At 38.7% G+C, this 18,985-nt stretch overlaps 1 long non-coding RNA gene across 1 annotated transcript; it reads right to left on the bottom strand.

Annotated features, from left to right (window-relative positions):
• Positions 1–6,839: 6,839 nt before the first annotated feature.
• Positions 6,840–7,591, bottom strand: LOC111149340. The gene is made up of 2 exons (XR_002640758.1): positions 7,361–7,591; positions 6,840–7,025 (listed from the first exon to the last, which is right to left on the bottom strand). It is a non-coding gene; the product is annotated as an uncharacterized LOC111149340 (long non-coding RNA).
• Positions 7,592–18,985: the final 11,394 nt, after the last annotated feature.

Here is an 18,985-nt window from a genome sequence, read left to right as displayed (position 1 = left end):
CAGACCTGTACCCCTGGGGATAAAAATGCATTATATGTTTGTAAAAAAATAAAAAATTAAAAAAATAAAGATGAGAGTTCCTTGTACTATTCCTCTAACTTTTCTGTAAGTTGAAACAACAGCAAAATAAAAAGTTAGCCAGAAAATTTTAGGAATCATATTTTAGCCCCTCTTCTGTCTTAAATAGGTTTCTACTTCCTAGAGAAAAAAAAAAAGTGAGTATGATTATATGAAAATAGATTAATTTGCCAAATTAAGGGCAGTGAATCATATCCTAAGATTTCAGACCTGCCTCTTGGCCTTTAACGTGACTAATGATGAGGAAACTCAGATCTAGGACAGTAGGTAAGAAAACAGATATGAATGAGAAGTGAGAGAAGAGACGCAGGAAAGGAAATTGAGGCACAAGACAAGGAGCTGATACAACCTACCCTCAGAAACAAGGAAACTCAACTGCCAATAAGAGAATGAGTTTTCAGGGTGCCTGGATGGCTCGGTGGGTTAAGCTTCTGCCTTCGGCTCAGGTCATGATCTAAGGGTCGTGGGATTGATCCCCGCATCAGGCTCCCTGCTTGGTGGGAAGCCTGCTTCTCTTTCTCCCACTCCCCCTGCTTGTGTTCCCTCTCTCACTGCATCTCTCTCTGTCAAATAAATAAATAAAATATAAATAAATCAATAAAAGCTTAAAAAAAGAAAAGATTAGTATTTGCTAGGCACTCAACACATTTTTGATGAATAAAATAGATAGTGGGATGGACAGATGAATCCTCACAGGCTATAAGAAGACCATATCGCTCCAAGTAGACGGAACAACATTAAGAAAGGCACAACATGAAAGACACAGCAGGAGCGGGAGGAAGGAAAGAGGGAAGACAAGGAAAAATGGCATCACGTACCTTGCACTGCAAGCTAAGGAGTTTTCACTTGATCCTAGAGAAGATACAAAACTATAAGTTTGAAATATCCCCATGATGGCTGCATAAATAAAATATTAAGGTCCAAGAGTAGAATCAAATAGGGCAGTAATCCATCAAGAGAATGGAGTTGGGGGGGCGCCTGGGTGGCTCAGTGGGTTAGGGCCTCTGCCTTCGGCTCAGGTCGTGATCCCAGGGTCCTGGGATCGAGCCCCGCATCGAGCTCTCTGCTCGGCGGGGAGCCTGCTTCCTCCTCTCTCTCTGCCTGTCTCTCTGCCTGCTTGTGATCTCTGTCAAATGAATAAATAAAAAAATCTTTAAAAAAAAAAAAAAGAGAGAATGGAGTTGGGAACCGCAATAAGATTGTAACTAAAGGAAGGAGAAGTCACGGCATTAGGTAGAAGACTGGATGTGTGCTGGGTTGAAATGGAAATGAGGAAGGAGGAGTTAAGAGTGTAGAGAGATGGGACACCTGGGTGGCTCAGTGGGTTAAAGCCTCTGCCTTCGGCTCAGGTCATGATCCCAGGGTCCTGGGATCGAGTCCCGCATCTGGCTCTCTGCTCAGCAGGGAGCCTGCTTCCCCCTCTCTCTCTCTGCCTGACTCTCCCTACTTGTGATCTCTGTCTGTCAAATAAATAAATAAAATCTTAAAAAAAATCATAAGTGAAAGTAGTAAATAAAAATATTCTCAAGGTGCCTGGGTAGTTGAGTTGGTTAAGCATCTGACTCTTCATTTCAGCTCAGCTCATCATGTCAGGGTCATAAGATCAAGACCCACATTGGGCTCTGTGCTCAGTGTGGAGTCAACTTGATATTCTCTCTCTCCCTCTTCCTCCAGCTCCTACCCCACTTACTCTAAACAAATAAATAAATAAAATCTTTTTTAAAAAATTCTCAAAAGCTTTAAAATAAAGCTCTGTGTTACAGACAGATACAGACAACAGATACAGATGTGTTATTAGAGAAATCTAATAGACTTTTTCCTAATATTCCCCAGAGTATCAAGGTTGTTTCAAAGATAAGCTTTAGGGCGCCTGGGTGGCTCAGTGGGTTAAACCTCTGCCTTCAGCTCAGGTCATGATCTCAGGGATCCTCCTGGGATCGAGCCCTGCATCGGGCTCTCTGCTCAGCAGGGAGTCTGCTTCCCCCCCTCTCTCTGCCTGCTTGTGATCTCCCTCTGTCTGTCAAATAAATAAATTAAATCTTTAAAAAAAAAAAAAAAGGATAAGCTTTAAAGAAATAGCCCTGCAATTCACTAGTGCATAACCTTGTACGAGTTCTTAAACTTTCTAAGCCTTGCATCACTCATTTTTTAAGTGGGGGCACTAATAAGATGTTTGTTTTGAAGAATAAAGGAAATAATGTGTGTAAAGTACTTAGCCAAGTGCCTGGCCTGTATGTAATACTCAATAATTTGTGTCACTGTTACTCCTAAAGCAGAGACAATGTCCTAAGAGACCGCTACCTGAGAAAGTCCTGCTTACCAGGCTGACCCCTGACTGGCATCTAGGAACTTGGGCTTTGAGAGGCTCCTACTCTTCCCAGCACTGATAAAAAGAGCTCATTGTGCCCCAGCTGTTTGTACAAAAAATATGGTTTACGCTGAACCCCTAGTTTCCTTCTGGAGTCTGGAAATTTGGTACATGATCGAGAGAGCGTGCCTATGTGAGCAGCTCCAACAAAACCCTTGGGTGCCAAGTCTCTAATGCACTTCCCCGGTAGACAACATTTCATAATTGTCACAATCGAATGCTAGAAGAATTGTGTACACCCTTGGAAGACTCCACTGAGAAAAGCCTCTTGCAAGCTTGTGGCCTGGTTTCCTATAGATTTGCCCCACGTGCCTCTTCCCTTTGCTAATTTAGCTCGGACTCCTTCCATAGTCACAAATCATAGCCATGAAGACAACCATATGCCAAGCACTGTGAGTTCTCCTAGTGAATTACCAAACCTGGGGACAGTCTTAGGGATGCCTGACAAAACCAGTCTCCCTACTCCTCATCTTTATAAACTATTTCCAGACTGGAGCAGTGTTATAGACAACAAATGAACCAAATTAGTAGTACCAAAGTCCAATTATAAAAAGCTCCTGGAGCTCCTGGGTGGCTCTGTCAGTTAAGCATCTGCCTTGGGCTTAGGTCATGATCCCTGGGTCCTGGCCCAGGATCCCAGCAGCCTGCTTCAATCTCTCTCTCTCTCTCTCTCTCTCTCTGTCAAATAAATAAATAAAATCTCTTCAAAAAATAAATTAAAATAAATAATATATAGTTCCTGATTTCTTAGCTAATAGTAACTATAGATTTACACACTACTTGAATTTATTTATTCCAAATCTCACCATCTAGAAATCTCTCCATTCCTTGTTTTCTCACCATTATTTAATAAATCTTTTTCCTGATTAAGCTCCAGCCCTGCTCTTCCCTGAATTCCATCTCAATTCCACATGGAGGTTTCTCTCACATGCCCGGGGGGGTCTAACCCATGTGTCATTTGTTCTCGGACCTGAGAACAAGATCACTTCCGAACCCCTCTCCCCTCATCTCCCCAACCTCCCCACCCCCAACCCCCACCCTCACCAGGTCCTGTTTCTATTTGTTATTCTGACTGAGATCAAACAACATCAATTCCTGGAAGGGCTCTTCTCAGTTCATTAGAATATGCAGAAATAATCGCTAATTGAGGGCAGTAAGAGCAAGGAGGACAAACCAAAGAATGGCCCACAGCAGAAATTAAAACACATCTTTGCCAATATCACACTTGGAAGAAACAGCTTGAGTGAATTCCTCATCTAAAACAGAATTCCTTAGCATACTTGGAAAAGCACAATAAACTATATTTAATAGAGAGAAACGCTTGTTGCCATCCTGTTGAAGAGCTGGGGTTCAGAGAACCAGAGGAGGATGCATGTCTGAGTCACATTATGATTAACTGAGAGTTTTAATAAGGCATTGATGGCACTTAATTGCCATGAAGAAACTAGGGATCACAGTGCCTAGATCAGTGAATAGCCTACCCACAGTTTTCCTTTTAAAAACAGAACTATGAACAACTAAAATAAATATCTCTAGGGCTATTTATCCCAACCCCTGAGTCCCATGGTTTTTCTGATCCACCTCTAGCTTTACATTTTTTAAAAAATATTATATTTCAAATACCTATTGATTCTTAAAAGTTACCCACCTCACAGCAATTTTGGATCACAGCTTCTAGGGCTGGGGAGATGGAAACCAGAATAACTGAAACAGGGAAGAAACACGACAGTGGGGTGCTACCGGGCTTACCTAGAAGCCAGGCAGAGAGCTGTCAGGCAGGAACTTAGCCCAGTATGGTCAGACTTTTGCTTTTACAAAAATTCAGATTTTTATTTTAAAATGCCTAACTTTCTACCATGGACAACGATTTATTTTTAACTGTGAGAGGCAAACAAATCTGTAACCGTATTTCAAGCTTAAAGTCATAAATATGTTAGCGAACGTCTGTCCCTAAGAAAAAGAACCCAGGGGGGATCATGGCAGGAGTAGGGATGAGAGCAGGATGAGGCTCACTGGGCTGACCGTCAGCCAGAAGGGAGGTGGACCCTGACACTAAGTGTCGCTAAGTTTCGGAAGCTGGGTATTTTTCTGTCCTTTACGGTTCTTTTTTATTATTATTGTTGTTGTTTTTGTTTTGTTTTGTTTTGTTGTGGCTTTTTTTTTTTTTTGGCTTTTCATTTATTTTCTTTGTTCAGTGTTCCAAGATTCATGGTTTATGCACCATACCCAGTGCTCCATGCAATATGCACCTTCCTTAATACCCACCACCAGGCTCACCCCACCCCCCACCCCCAAAACCCTCAGTTTGTTTCCAGGGTCCACAGTCTCTCAGGGTTTATCTCCCCCTCTGATTTCCCTTCACCTCTCCATCTCCCAATGTCCTCTGTGTTATTCCTTATGCTCCACAAATAAGTGAAACCATATGATACTTGACTCTCTCTGCTTGACTTATTTCACTCAACATAATCTCCTCCAATTCCGTCCATGGTGATACAAAAGTTGCATGTTCATCCTTTCTGGTTCTTATAGTGACTAAGGCTGCTCCCAGGCAAGACAGTGGGCCAGGTTCTAAAATAAAGAGGGGTCCCACTGTTCTCTTTATTCCATTTAATCTAAAACAATTAGGGCAGTTTAAACTTTGTATAGCTACCATCTTCAAAGTGACCTAACAATTGCAACATATTTCAACCGTATCCGTCCATATTTCTAAGCAGATAATATTGATTTCTGAGGCTCTTTTTGCTTAAGAAACTACCATGTTTTACTACTTTCATGGTAATATTTCTATTCTTTTCTGAGACTTACTACATTAAGTTCAATTTATAACAAATAATTACCAAATACCAAAATGTCTTGTTTTCCCTTAAAATCTATTTTAGATTTTAAAATAGTTCATATTTCTAGTCTTATCTGAAAGCCTTTTGGAACTCTGAATTTTTCAGATTTAATAATTGAAATATAGCACATATGCCATATATATACATATATACATATATATCTATATGTATATATATACATACATACACATACATACACACACACACACATACTCCCAGCAGGGACCAGGACAACCCCACATAAATAAACATATTGATATTTGTGCACACAAAAATGCCAAAAAAAAAAAAAAAAAAAAAAGGTCACAGTGACTAGAATAAATTAAGACCAAAACCAGATTCATCTTAGGCCAAGTTTTACAACTCAAAGAGTTTTTCAAATTTGGGGTCTTCAGCATTTCAGCGATTTAGGAAGGAAGATAAAGGACTTTAGTCCTAAATTACATCAGCCTGCAGAATTCCACAAGTCACAACGACAAGCCACAACAGTAATTAACAGAGTTAAGGACAACCAGAAAGAATCAATGATGCCATTCTCTCTGAATTGGGGGAACCAAAACCCAGAGAAACCAGTGGGAGTAAGAAAACAAAAACAAAAACAAGACAAACAACTGAAAAGAATAAATCAATTTCTCAGGAAGTCACTCTAGGTAGGGGGAGGAAAAAAAAAAAAAGAATTAAATAAAACCAAACAATAAGATCACCAAAAATCCCACCGTAACCAACCAGACAACAGCATGTGGGCAAAAGGGACAACACTCTCCAGTCATTCCCTGGAATCCAAGAATATTTCTAGTAGGGAGGAGCATGGCTGGACCTGCAGGACGAGATGCTGCATTTTCAAGATATCAGGAGAAAACAAGGTTGGCCAGAGGCAACCCTACACTCACAGGCCTCCTCTAGTGGGAAAACCAGAGACTAAAACAACTGAAAAGTCAGGAGCTGGCCGCCAAGCAACACGCCCTCACTATGCCCCATGCTCACGGAAGAGCTTGTTAGAAGTTACTTCTCCCTGCTCCCATAAAAGGCACTCTGTGGTAGCTGCTTATCACAAGAAACACTGAACAGTTCTGCTTCTGGTCAGCCTCAGTAATGTGCTGGCTCCACCAAATCTCTAACCCCTTTTAAGTAATTTCCACGTAAGGATGAAGAACTATTCATATAAAGCAATGGACACAGACATAGCGTATATGGGCTAAATTTTGACACATAATACAGTCGTTTATGGGAAGGAGCCATGTGTGTACAATATACTTAATGAATTCCACAAGGACCTAAAACCGATGTGGAAATCTGTTTTCTTGAACAGATTAATTCAATAGGCTGATATAAAATGCACGCCCATATATACTACACCATAATCAAGAGACTTGCGAAGAATTTCTCACCCTATTCTAAGCTTTATCATTCAGATCCAAATGATAACAAATTATTACCTTAACTTCATTTGCCTGAAATTTATTCCATAAGATTGGGAGAGGAGGGCAGAAGGGGAACAATATTATTAAACATTATCAACATAGAAAGCAGCAAAGTAAATTTTTATTGTCTCCTACCTCTGGTCGACCTTCATAGTAGGTTAACATGGACTTTGTTAGCACAAAAAGTCTCTCTTTATAGTTTAAGGGTGATGTCTTCTTTTTCTGTTGTGATCTTTTAATAAGAATCTCTTCTAGAATAGTGTTAAAATTCATCTCGGTCTTCTGATCACTCTGTCTCCTGCCATTGAAGATCCCAGTATTCTAAAGTGAGGGGGGAAAAAAAGACAGCTGAAATAAGATGTGACATCTTAATTTTCCAAAGATGTTTTCAGGCCGAATTACCTGCATCACAGCTGGAGCTAATGAATGTTAGTCTAGCATCTGGACTGAAACTGCCCAGGGCACAGAAGCTCACCCTCTCTTCATCCCCAGGCTCATCCTGTTCCTCCATAACCCAGCATTTCACAAGAAATCTAATCAAGGTTTGCAACGATGATGAGTCACTCCTTTGTACCTCCCCCAGCATCCCATAGGTTTCTGGCACATTCTTCTGCTATCTAATTGCAGGGAAACAAATATCTCAGATGAAAAAGTACCTTCATCACCTCCATGGCTGATTGAAGCTGGTATTTAAATTGCCTCGGGACCCTCGCACCCGAGATGAATGATCACATGGGCCTGGCGGACTTGTGAACAGAATGAATTACCACAGTGGTGGGTAGGGGTCAGTCTCCAGCTCTGATAAAGATGTAATCTTGATCAAACATCCTAGTTACCACAGCCATGAGGATGTTCTCCAATGTCTACACCATGCTTCATAGTTCTCTTTCCTAGGGTTCCTGTCTCAACCACAAGAGAAAAGGAAATCCACCTGGTCACAACTAACAGACTCAGGGAAGAACCCATCTGGACAAAGTCATCAGCCCTGTATTTGGATCCCCCACACCTAAACTAAGCCTTCTAAAATTCAACAAAGTTTAACTATCTGAAAACCCAAAACTACTCAGAAAATACATGAAGATTCTTATTTGATAGAAATTGAATGGACAGCAGCCTTTTCTTCCCTGCCCTTCCCACACATGGCAGTCATTGCACATCAAATCATAGGGTAACAAAAGTCACGTAAAAAACATAAGTGGTTGGGGTGCCTGGGTGGCTCAGTGGGTTAAAGCCTCTGCCTTTGGCTCAGGTTGTGATCCCGGGGTCCTGGGATGGAGCCCCGTGTCGGGCTCTCTGCTCAGCAGGAAGCCTGCCTCTTTTCCTATCTCTCTCTGCCTGCCTCTCTGCCTACTTGTGATCTCTGTCTGTCAAATAAGTAAATATAATCTTTAAAAAAAAAAAAAAAAAAAGAACGTAAGTGGTTACCTGAGAGCAGAGCCAGAGCCTTGACACTGAATTAGCCACTAGGAATTCTACCATTTCCACACCCAAACTTGAAAGTTGAAAGAATCCCTGCATCTCCCTATTACTGATCTGTCATATCCAGTCAGGACCCCCATTTCTGTAAGATTACTTCACAACAGCTTAACCTCTGTGTGTAAGTTCCTTCATTTACAAAACATGGAGATAAATACCCCCAAGGTTATTTTGAGGTTTAATGAGATGTGGGAAAGAACTTGCTTATTATGAAAACCCTATACAAATGTTTACTATCATTATTTTTTTTTAATTCCACTGCCTTTTTCCTAGTTTAAATCCTTACCATCTGGACCATGCTAGCAGCTCTCCAACTGCTTTTTCTTTCCACAGGTTCTTGCCTCATTTTGTTCAAACAACACACTCCTCATTCCCATTGAATCAATCGTCAAAAGATACCACCTTGCATCATACCATTTCATTCACCAGAAATCCCGAATGTCTCCTCAAAACTTCCCTGCCACCTGCAGGAAAAAGTCAAAATTCCAATAATAACACCAGGCAATCACAATCTGGCTATAACCTATCAACCAATCTTTGCTTCCAATGCTCTTCAAATAGTCCATACCCAGCCAGAATAGTTGATATGAAAAATCCACTAGCTCAAAACTTACCTCCTTAATGAAGTCTTTCCTGATGACTCCAATTAATTAAATGCCTTCCAATTCATGCACCCATGATCTCTACATCACTCATCATAGAACTTATCATAGTCTTCCACATTCTATAGCAATTAATATACAGTTTTTAACTTTCACCTAGTTTTAAAGCTTCTAAGGAAAAAGATCTCAACCGTATGTGCACATTAAAATCACCTATGGAGGGGCACCTGGGTGGCAGTCGGTTGCACTTCCTTCCCACTCTAGGATTTGGCTTAGGTCATGATCTCAGGGTCATGAGATCAAGCTCTGCAACCAGCTCCGCACTGAGCAAGGAGTCTGCTTAAGACTCTTTCTCCCTAGGGGCATCTGGGTGGCTCAGCTGGTTAAGCAGCTGACTTTGGCTCAGGTCATGATCCCAGGGTCCTGGGGTGGAGCCCTCCATTGAACTCTCTGCTCAGTGGGGAGCCTGCTTCTCCCTCTCCCTCTGCCTCTGCTCAAGTTCTCTCTTTCTCAAATAAATAAAATCCTTAAAAAAAAAAAAAGATTCTCTCTTCCTAATACAAATCAAAACCAGAGTGAGATACCACATCAGTCAGAACGACTAAAATTAACAAATCAGGAAATGACAGATGTTGGCAAGGATGTGGAGAAAGGGGAACCCTCCTACACTGTTGGTGGGAATGCAAGCTGGTGCAGCCGCTCTGGAAAACTGTATGGAGGCTCCCCCAAAAGTTGAAAATAGAGCTACCCTACAACCCAGCAATCGCACTACTGGTTATTTACCCCGAAGATACAAATGTAGTGATCCAAAGGGGCACCTGCACCCAAATGTTTATAGCAGCAATGTCCACAATAGCCAAACTATGGAAAGAGCCCAGATGTCCATCAATAGGTGAATGGATAAAGAAGATGTGGTATATATAAACACAAACACACACACACACACACACACACACACACACACACACACACACACACAAATGGAATAGTATGCAGCCATCAAAAAGATGAAATCCTACCATTTGTAACAACATGGATGGAACTAAAGGGTATTATGCTAAGTGAAATAAGTCAACCAGAGAAAGACAAGTATCATATGATCTCACTCATATTTGGAATTTAAGATGCAAAACAGAGGATTATAGGGGAGGATAGGAAAAAAATAAAACAAAGCAAAACCAGAGAGGGAGACAAACCATAAGGGACTCTTACTCACAGGAAACAAATTGTGGGTTTCTGGCAGGGGGCGGGGTTCATGGGGCAATCGAATGATGGACATTACAGAGGACATATGATGAAATGAGCCCTGGGTACTATGTAAGACTAATGAATCATTGAACTATAGCTCTGAAACCAACAATGTATTATATATTAACTAACTGAATTTAAATTAAAAATAAATAAATATTTGGAAGGAAATTAATTAATTAACTAATTAAGAGACTGCCTCCTAAAATTTTAAAGATTTTAATTAATTTTAATTAACTAATTAACTAATTAATTAATGGGATAGACTGGAGTTCAAAAATAGACCCATATATATTTGGACAAAAGAGTATATGATTCCATTTATATAAAGTCTAAAAACAAGCAAAAACTAATCTATGGTTATAGAAATTAGAAAAATGGTTGCCTATGCAGGGATGGGGGGTGGGGTAGAGGCGGACCAGGTGGGACTATGAGGAAATTTTCTATGTCTCAACTGGGGTAGAGATTACATGAATGTGTATAAATGTATTACAACTCCTTGAAGTAGGACAAAAAAAAAAAAAAAAACCTCTCCCTTCCCCTCTGCCCGTCTCCTGCTCTTGCATGTGCACCCTCTCCCTCTTAAACAAGAAAATCATTAATTAACTAATTAGTTTTAAAAATCAAGGTGGGAGATGTTTTGAAATGTACAGGCCCCACACCCAGATATTTTTATTCAGTTGGTCTGGGGTGGGATCCAGGGCATCATGATTTAATATGCAGGTAGACTGGAGAACTGCTATCCTAAAGGAAAAGGTTGGGCTCTCAACGTAACTCTAGCACTCTTGGTAGTTAGGGCATCCTCTCAATAAGCAGCTGGATGACGGACCCAGTGAAGCCATCAGTTATTCTAAGTTAAGAAGTCAGGGGAAAGTTCTTGCTCCAAAGAAAATCTCTAGTTCCTTTTGCATCTCAGTTGGTCCTCCTTATTCTAAATTAAAATTTTAGTACCTCCCCCTTTTTTTTTCCTGAGAAAACAGTTGATGTGTAAATGCCACTTCAGAAATCATCTTTTCATCTTTGTGTAACACATTTTCAATGCAGGGCAAAAGTGACAACTTACAGAATGGATTGTAAGTGAAAAGCAAGCTATGCCCTGGAAAACAGGCCACATGCAGATGTATAGTTCCCAGGCCAGTGAGTAATACCGTAGTTTCCAAATAAAAGGCAGATTTTTGGAAGATGAAATGAGGTGGGGCTCATCTGCAGTTTTAGAAGCAAAAGTCTCAACCTCCAGGGGCAGGAGAAAATACAACATGTTAAATGCATTGAAAAAAAAAATCCCCTTATCTGATTTATAAGTGATATTAAATAGTCTTACAAAGAAGATACCAATTGAGTTGAAATAAGTGTTAGACATCATCTATTTCACTCATTTTACAAATTAAAAAGCTGGGGTTTTGAAAAGCTTAGCAACTTTCCCAAAGTCACCCAAGCCAAGACTAGAAGAAAAGTCTCCTGGTTCCAAGTGAAGGGCTCTCTCCACCGTTCCCCACCATATAATTAAAAGCTCACTGTTATTTTAATAATTCATTGCTTCAAGGGAAATCCTGGCCAAAGAAAACTGTTAAGGGACACAAAGATAAAAACAAAGGAATATTCTCTTCATGTAGACTTCCAACTGAAGATAGAGTGTTGTATGTACACAGTTGCATTAGCTCCCTCCTGAAATCCCATTAAATCAGTCCTTTGTTTTTGCTGTTGTCACCATTAAGGAATTAACTCTCATGGAAACAGAAGACAGGACAGGAGATTTCAACAAAATTTGGGAAACTAAAAACAAGTAAACATGTGGTAGTTCCAGCCAGGAGAAAGCCTGGAAACAACCCAATGTGTGCCACAAAGCCTCCAAATAACTCAAGAATCAGCAGAACTTGGCATGTCTATGAGTGATGGTGAAGAAGACTTAGAAGAAAAGGATTGTTTGTAGGTCTGTATAAGGTGGGTCCTCCATGCCCTCTCCCATACCATACAGCCAAGTGACTAATCCTCCCCCAAACCTAGGAGGTTTATAATACAGAAGGTCTCTATACTGGGAGAAACTACGAATAGTTGAGGCTAGGGGTACCATACTGCAAAGGGGGGCTTAAGTGAACCCATACAGGCATATATACTCAATGGTGAGATCGCTCAGCTCTCTTTTCCCATCTGACTCCACAATACTAGATAAGGACCAGACTAAAGAGTAAAGACCTACAGATACAGATACAGGGGAGATCCTATGGCCCAGAAATGGCCCAGCCAGATTACCCTATAGGAAAGTCCATAGTCAGCAAGTTCCAACCAGAGCACAAAGCTTCCAATGGACTTTTAGAGCCCAATACATGAATAAGAAAAAGCCAAGAATCAGTAAACCCCTAAGAAAAGATTCTAATATGAATTCAAGGTCAAATAACAAATTGGGGGAGGGGGGAGCCACTTGGAGGAAACAAAGACTCTGCAGAGAAAAGAAAATGTTAAAAAAAAAAGTAATAAAATCAGAGCTAAGGGAAGATACTGCGTGCATGAAACAAGATCAGGATACAGCCAAAATAAAGAACAGAAACCAACAAAGAGGAGCATTGGTAAAGAAAAAATAAGATAGAAGAAATGAAAAGCTCAACAGAAGAGATAGAATATAAAGTTGAGGAAATCTCCCAGGAAATAAAACATAAAAAGCCAAAAACATTAAAAATCAGAAAGGGAATACAATAAAATTAGAGAACCCATCCAGAAAGTTCAGCGTCTGAAAAAAGAGGACTTCCAGAAGTTGAAAGCAAAGAAAACTGTGAGAAAATAATCAGAGAAGAAATTTAGGAAAATTTCCCCACATGGAAGTTTATCTTCATATTGAAAATGAACCAAATCAAGGCATAATGCATGAAATTTCAAAATCATAGAGACAGAAGATTCAACAAGCTTATACATAGGTTTCATGGAAAGGCTCACACTTCAGAATGGCAATCATCAAGGCAATATCGGAAGCTGGAAGATAATGGAGAAAAATTCAAAAAATTTTTGATTTCTAACCTAAAACTCTATGTTCAATCAGACTATCAATGCAGTAATAGGAGAAGAAAGACACTTTCTAAACATGCAAGGCTTTAAATTTTTTCTCTCTGGTTTACCCTTTCAAAAAGCTACTTGAGAATGCAGTCTACCAAAATAAAAAATAAGCCACAAAACACATGGAATCCAGGAAACAAGGGTTCCAACACAAAAGAGAGGTAAGGAGCATCTCCTAGAGGATGGTAAAGGGAAATCCTAAAATGACCTTGAGCTGTAGGTCAACACTGGATCAAGTTAGCAGGTTCTTGGAAGAAATTCTTCCAGGATATGAACCTGAAGGCATCGGAAGAAGATTAATAATGAATTAGTAAAACTTAGCCAACTTAAAAAAATAAATCAATGAATTCCAGTGAAAACAAAAAAAAAGTGTGCAGAAAAGGAAAAATAATCACATCATGCTCCAGAGTTCATAATTATGTAAATAAAAATAAAATTCTTATTACCAATATAAATATATTGTGGGTAAGTGAGTGCAGGAAATGTGTGTGTGGGTAGGAGAGTAACTGAGAAAGACTGCTATATCCTCCACGGTACTAGTAGGAAGCTAACAGATCATACCTTAAACAGAAAAAGCAAGAAGTGGCAACTAAATTAAGTATGTCACTTAGAGACTGACAGTACAAAAATATTTTATAAATATATAAAAATATTATATAAATAAAACAAATAACTAACAAACAAAATAAATTATAAAACTATATAAAAAATAAAAAATATTTATAAAAATACAAAATATTTTATAAAACAATATAAGTGATTGCTTCTTAGAAATATTGGAAGAGAACAGTGTAAAGATATGTGCTCTCTACTCTCATCCCTTAAAAAACTCCATTGAAACAACAAAACATGAAAACCAAGGGAAATAATCCCATCATGCAATGAACAAAATAATGGTCTTTAACTCCAAACTCCAAACCGTGAAACACATATTTGTGAAATACTCTGAAAACTAGACCAAAATAGAGAAGGTAGTTAAGTAGATTTCCCTAAAAAATAAACATCATTGTCCTAAAAGATCAATGGATTTTTGTTAAGATCAGTGAAATCCAGAGAGATAAGCAGACCATGGGAGAATCAGGACATATTGCCCATAGAATTACTATTTATACAGAAAAATACTAGAAGTTATTATAATCACCATTATCAAGCTTTTACTATTTTGCTATGTTAGCACTATTTCAAGCACTAAACACTTTCAATGTATTAAGTAATTCTCTCAACAAACCTTCTCAAGTCAGTACTATTACTATTTATATTTTACAAGTCACATTGCAAGAATAAGAGCAGGTTTTAAAACAGGCAACCTAACCACAGAGCCCACACTATTAACCACTACACTGCGTGGCCTCTCTCACGGAAGGAAAGGGAGAACCAAAGGAAAAAGCATAATAACAAGTCACTTCCAGCCTCCTAGTTTAGGGAGATTGCTAAAAGCTAATTACTTCAACAGAAATAATTTATGACTTCCAAGGCATGGCTAAGAGCGAGGCACACCAACCTTTCGATACCAAAATCTGAAGGGAGATGTTCTGAGTGAAGGCAGTAATAGGTTTGATATTCTACATTAGAAAACAAAGACAAAACAAAACTTCAGAGTTCCTCATCTTACTGTCCCAGACATTCTCCACAAGAAAAAGAGCTGATCCATTCAGAAGAATCACTAAGGAACCAACTCTAGGTTGCAAATATCTTCTTAAATAAAAGACAGAGCTACAACATAAGACCTTTTATCTGTCCCACAAGAATACTGTTCTCTTTATCCTGGCTGCTGACTATTAAAAGTTTGGAGAACTTAACAAACAATTCTAAAATTTCTATGGAGCCACAAAAGACCTCAATAGCCAAAGCAATCTTAAAAAGAACAAAACTGGAGGCATCACACCCCTTGATTCCAAACTATACCACAAAGTTACAGAAATCTAAACAGTATATATATGTCTTTGTCAAGTTCAAGTATTAAAGTATATTTTAATATTATTTTTTTAATACCTAAAAATGTGTAGGGCATGTCCCAGTGTACATGTGGGCACCAAACACATGTTGATGATGACTTTAGTCGTCATCTTTGTGATTAGTCACACAATACCTTGAATAAAGTACTGCCTTTTTTTAAAATAAGTTTTTTTTCAAATCCCAGCACAGTTAATATACAGTGTTAATATACAATGTTATATACAGTAATAAGCAGTATTGGCATAAAACAGACACATAAATCATTGAAATAGAATAAAGAACCCAGCATTAAACCCATAAATATGCAGGCGGCAACCTCTGTGACCTTGGCCACAACAACTTCTTGCTAGACACGTCTTCAAAGGCAGGGGAAACAAAGGCAAAAGTTAATTACTGGTACTTCATCAAGATAAAAAGCTTTGGCACAGCAAAGGAAACAGTCAACAAAAAAAACAAAAGACAACTGACAAAATGGGAGAAGATATTTGCAAATGACATATCAGATAAAGGACTAGTGTCCAAAATCTATAACTTATCAAATTCAACACCCAAAGAACAAATAATCCAATCAAAAAATGGGCAGAAGACATGAACAGACATTTCTCCAAAGACATACACATGGCCAACAGACACGTGAAAAGATGCTCCACATCACTGGGCATCAGGGAAATGCAAATCAAAACCACAATGAGATACCACCTCACACCAGTCAGAATGGCTAAAATTAACAAGTCAGGAAATGACAGACGTTGGCGAGGATGCGGAGAAAGGTGAACCCTCCTACACTGTTGGTGGGAATGCAAGCTGGTGTACCACTCTGGAAAACAGTATGGAGATTCCTCAAAAAGTTGAAAATAGAGCTACCCTACAACCCAGCAATTGCACTACTGCGTATTTAACCCAAGTATACAAATGTAGTGATCCAAAGGGGCACACGCACCCAAATGTTTATAGCAGCAATGTCCACAATAGCTAACCTATGGAAAGAACCAGATGTCCATAGACAGATGAATGGATTGAGAAGAGGTGGTATGAGTGCACACACACACACACACACTCACACAGGAATATTACTCAGCCATCAAAAAAATGAAATCTTGCCATTTGCAACAACGTGGATGGAACTAAAGGGTATTATGCTAAGTGAAATAAGTCAACCAGAGAAAGACAATTATATGACCTCACTCATATGTGGAATTTACGGAACAAAACAGAGAGTCATAGGGGAAGAGAGGAAAAAAATAAAACAAGATGAAATCAGAAAGGGAGACAAACCATAAGAAACTCTTAATCATAGTAAACTGAGGGTTACTGAAGGGGAGGTGGGTGGGGGGATGGACATTAAGGAGGGCACATGATGTATAAGCACTGGGTATCATATAAGACCAATGACTCACTGACCTCTACCTCTGAAACTAATAATACATTATATGTTAATTAATTGAATTTAAATTTTAAAAAAAATTTTAAAACTCACACAAATACAGTCAATTAATTTATAACAAAGAAGCCAAAAATATACAAAGGGGAAAGGACAGTCCTTCAAACAAATGGTGCTGGGAAAACTGAACAGCCAGAGGCAAAAGAATGAAGTTGGATCACTGTCTTACACCATACACAAAAATGAACTCAAAATGGATGAAAGATTTAAACATAAGACCTGAAACCATAAAACTCAGAGAAACCTAAGACCTGAGCTCCTTACACAGGTCTTGATGATGATTTTTTGGATATGACACCAGAAGCAAAGGCAACAAAAGCAAAAATAAATAAGCATAGACCAAGCATAAGACCAAGACCACATCAAACTAAAAATCTTCGGCACAACAAAGGAAACCTTATCAACAAAATGAAAGGGGCAACCTACTGAATGGGAGAAAATATTTGCAGGGGGGCCTGGGTGGCTCAGTCAGTTAAGCAGTTGTCTTCAGCTCAGGTCATGATCCCAGCATCCTGGGATCGAGCCCTGCCTCAGACTCCCTGCTCAGCAGGAAGCCTGCTTCTCCCTCTCCCACTCCCCCTGCTTGTGTTCCCTCTCTCGCTGTGTCTCTGTCTGTCAAATAAATAAATAAAATCTTTTAAAAATGAAAAAGAAAATATTTGCAAATCATAATTCCAATAAGGGGTTAATATCAAAAATATATAAGACACTCATATAACTCAGTAGGAAAAATCTGATTAAATACATGAGCAGAAGATCTAAACAGATATTTTTACAAAGAATACATATAGTTAGCCAAAAGGTACATGAAAAGGGGGTGTTCAACATCACTAATCATCAGGAAAATGCAAATCAAAATCATAATGAAATATCACCTCACACCTGTTAGAATGGCTATCATAAAAAAAAAAACTGGAAATAACAAGTACTGGCAAGGATGGGGAGAAAAAGAAAACCTTGTGCAGGAATGTGAATTGGCACAGGTACTATGGAAAACAGAATGGAGATTCCTCTAAAAACTGAAAACAGAACTACCACATGATCCAGCAATTCTATTTTTGGGTATTTATCTAAAGAAAAAAAACACTAACTCAAGAAGATATCTGCACCCCATGTTCATTGCAGCACTATGTATAGTAGCTAAGACACCAAAAAACTAAGTGTTCATTGAATGATGAAGAGATAAAGTTGTGTTGTGTATATATATACGGAATGAATGAATATATATAATAGATATAAAATATATATATAGATATATAGATATATAGATATATAGAATACATATATGGAATACCACCCAGCCAGAAAAAGGAATGAATTCTTGCCATTTGCAACAACATGGATGAACCTCAAGAGCATTATGCTATGAGAAATAAGTCAGAAACGGAAAGATAAGTATCATATGATCTCATTTATATGCAGAATCTTTAAAAAAAGAAAAAAAACCCACCCCAAGTTCGTAGATACAGAGAACAGATTGGTGGGGGATGGGGATGGGCAAAGTAGGTGAACCATATCAAAAGCTGGTGGATTAGTGGGTTAACCTTCTCTGCCTTCTGCTCAGGTCATGATCTCAGGGTCCTGGGATGAAGCCCCACATCGGGCTCTCTGCTCAGCAGGGAGCCTGCTTCCCCCTCTCTCTCTCTGCCTGCCTCTCTGCCTACTTGTGATCTCTGTCTGTCAAATAAATAAATAAAATCTTTGGGGAAAAAAGAGCTACAAAGTTCTAGTTATAAAATAATTAAGTCCTGGGGATGTAATGGACAATATGATGACCATAGTTAATAATACAATATTACCTATTTGAAAGTTGCTAAGGAATAGATCTTAAAGGTTCTCAGCAGGAGAAAAAAAAAATGTAACTACGTATAGTGATGGATGTTAGCTAGGCTTATCATGGTGATCACTTTACAATGTATACAAATATTGAATAATTATGTGGTACAACCAAAACTAATACAACATTGTTTACTCATTATACTTCAATTAAAAATTTTTTAAATAAGTATTTTTTAAAGTTTAAAAAGCTTAACACATTAGTCTTATGTACTAATACTTAACACCAGTATTCTGAAGTAGATAAGAGAAACTGTCACTGTTTCACAAATGAGAAACCCAAACCACCAAGTTATATTCTTTGTCTCGAGTGTTAGAAAACTGGGTACCAGACTAATGGCTCTCAATTTCATGGTCTGGCAATTTTAGTCAAAAGACCTTAGAACCCTTTTCATCATGAAAGCATCTGCCTTAGAAAAAAAAAAGGCGGGGGACTGTTTTTTTTTTTTTTTATTTAAATAAGAAGATACTAGGGCTGACCATTCTAGTCCATACAACTTTCCGTAATATTTTTAATCAAAGGAAGAGAGATGCTAACCCGGAAAGGGAGTAAGAGACAGATGTAAACAAAGATGAATATGACTCACCAAATGATAAGATGGTAAAGAACACAGTAAACAAGAAACAAACAGCCTAGCTATCAGAGTAGGAAAAGGAAGAACTCCTTACAGGAAGGA

The sequence above is a fragment of the Enhydra lutris genome, unplaced genomic scaffold, assembly GCF_002288905.1.
Source record: "Enhydra lutris kenyoni isolate GAN:26980312 unplaced genomic scaffold, ASM228890v2 scaffoldscaffold21, whole genome shotgun sequence".
NCBI lineage: Eukaryota > Metazoa > Chordata > Mammalia > Carnivora > Mustelidae > Enhydra > Enhydra lutris.
Note: the sequence above shows the minus strand (reverse complement) of the source record. Positions and strands in the feature narration are given on the sequence as shown.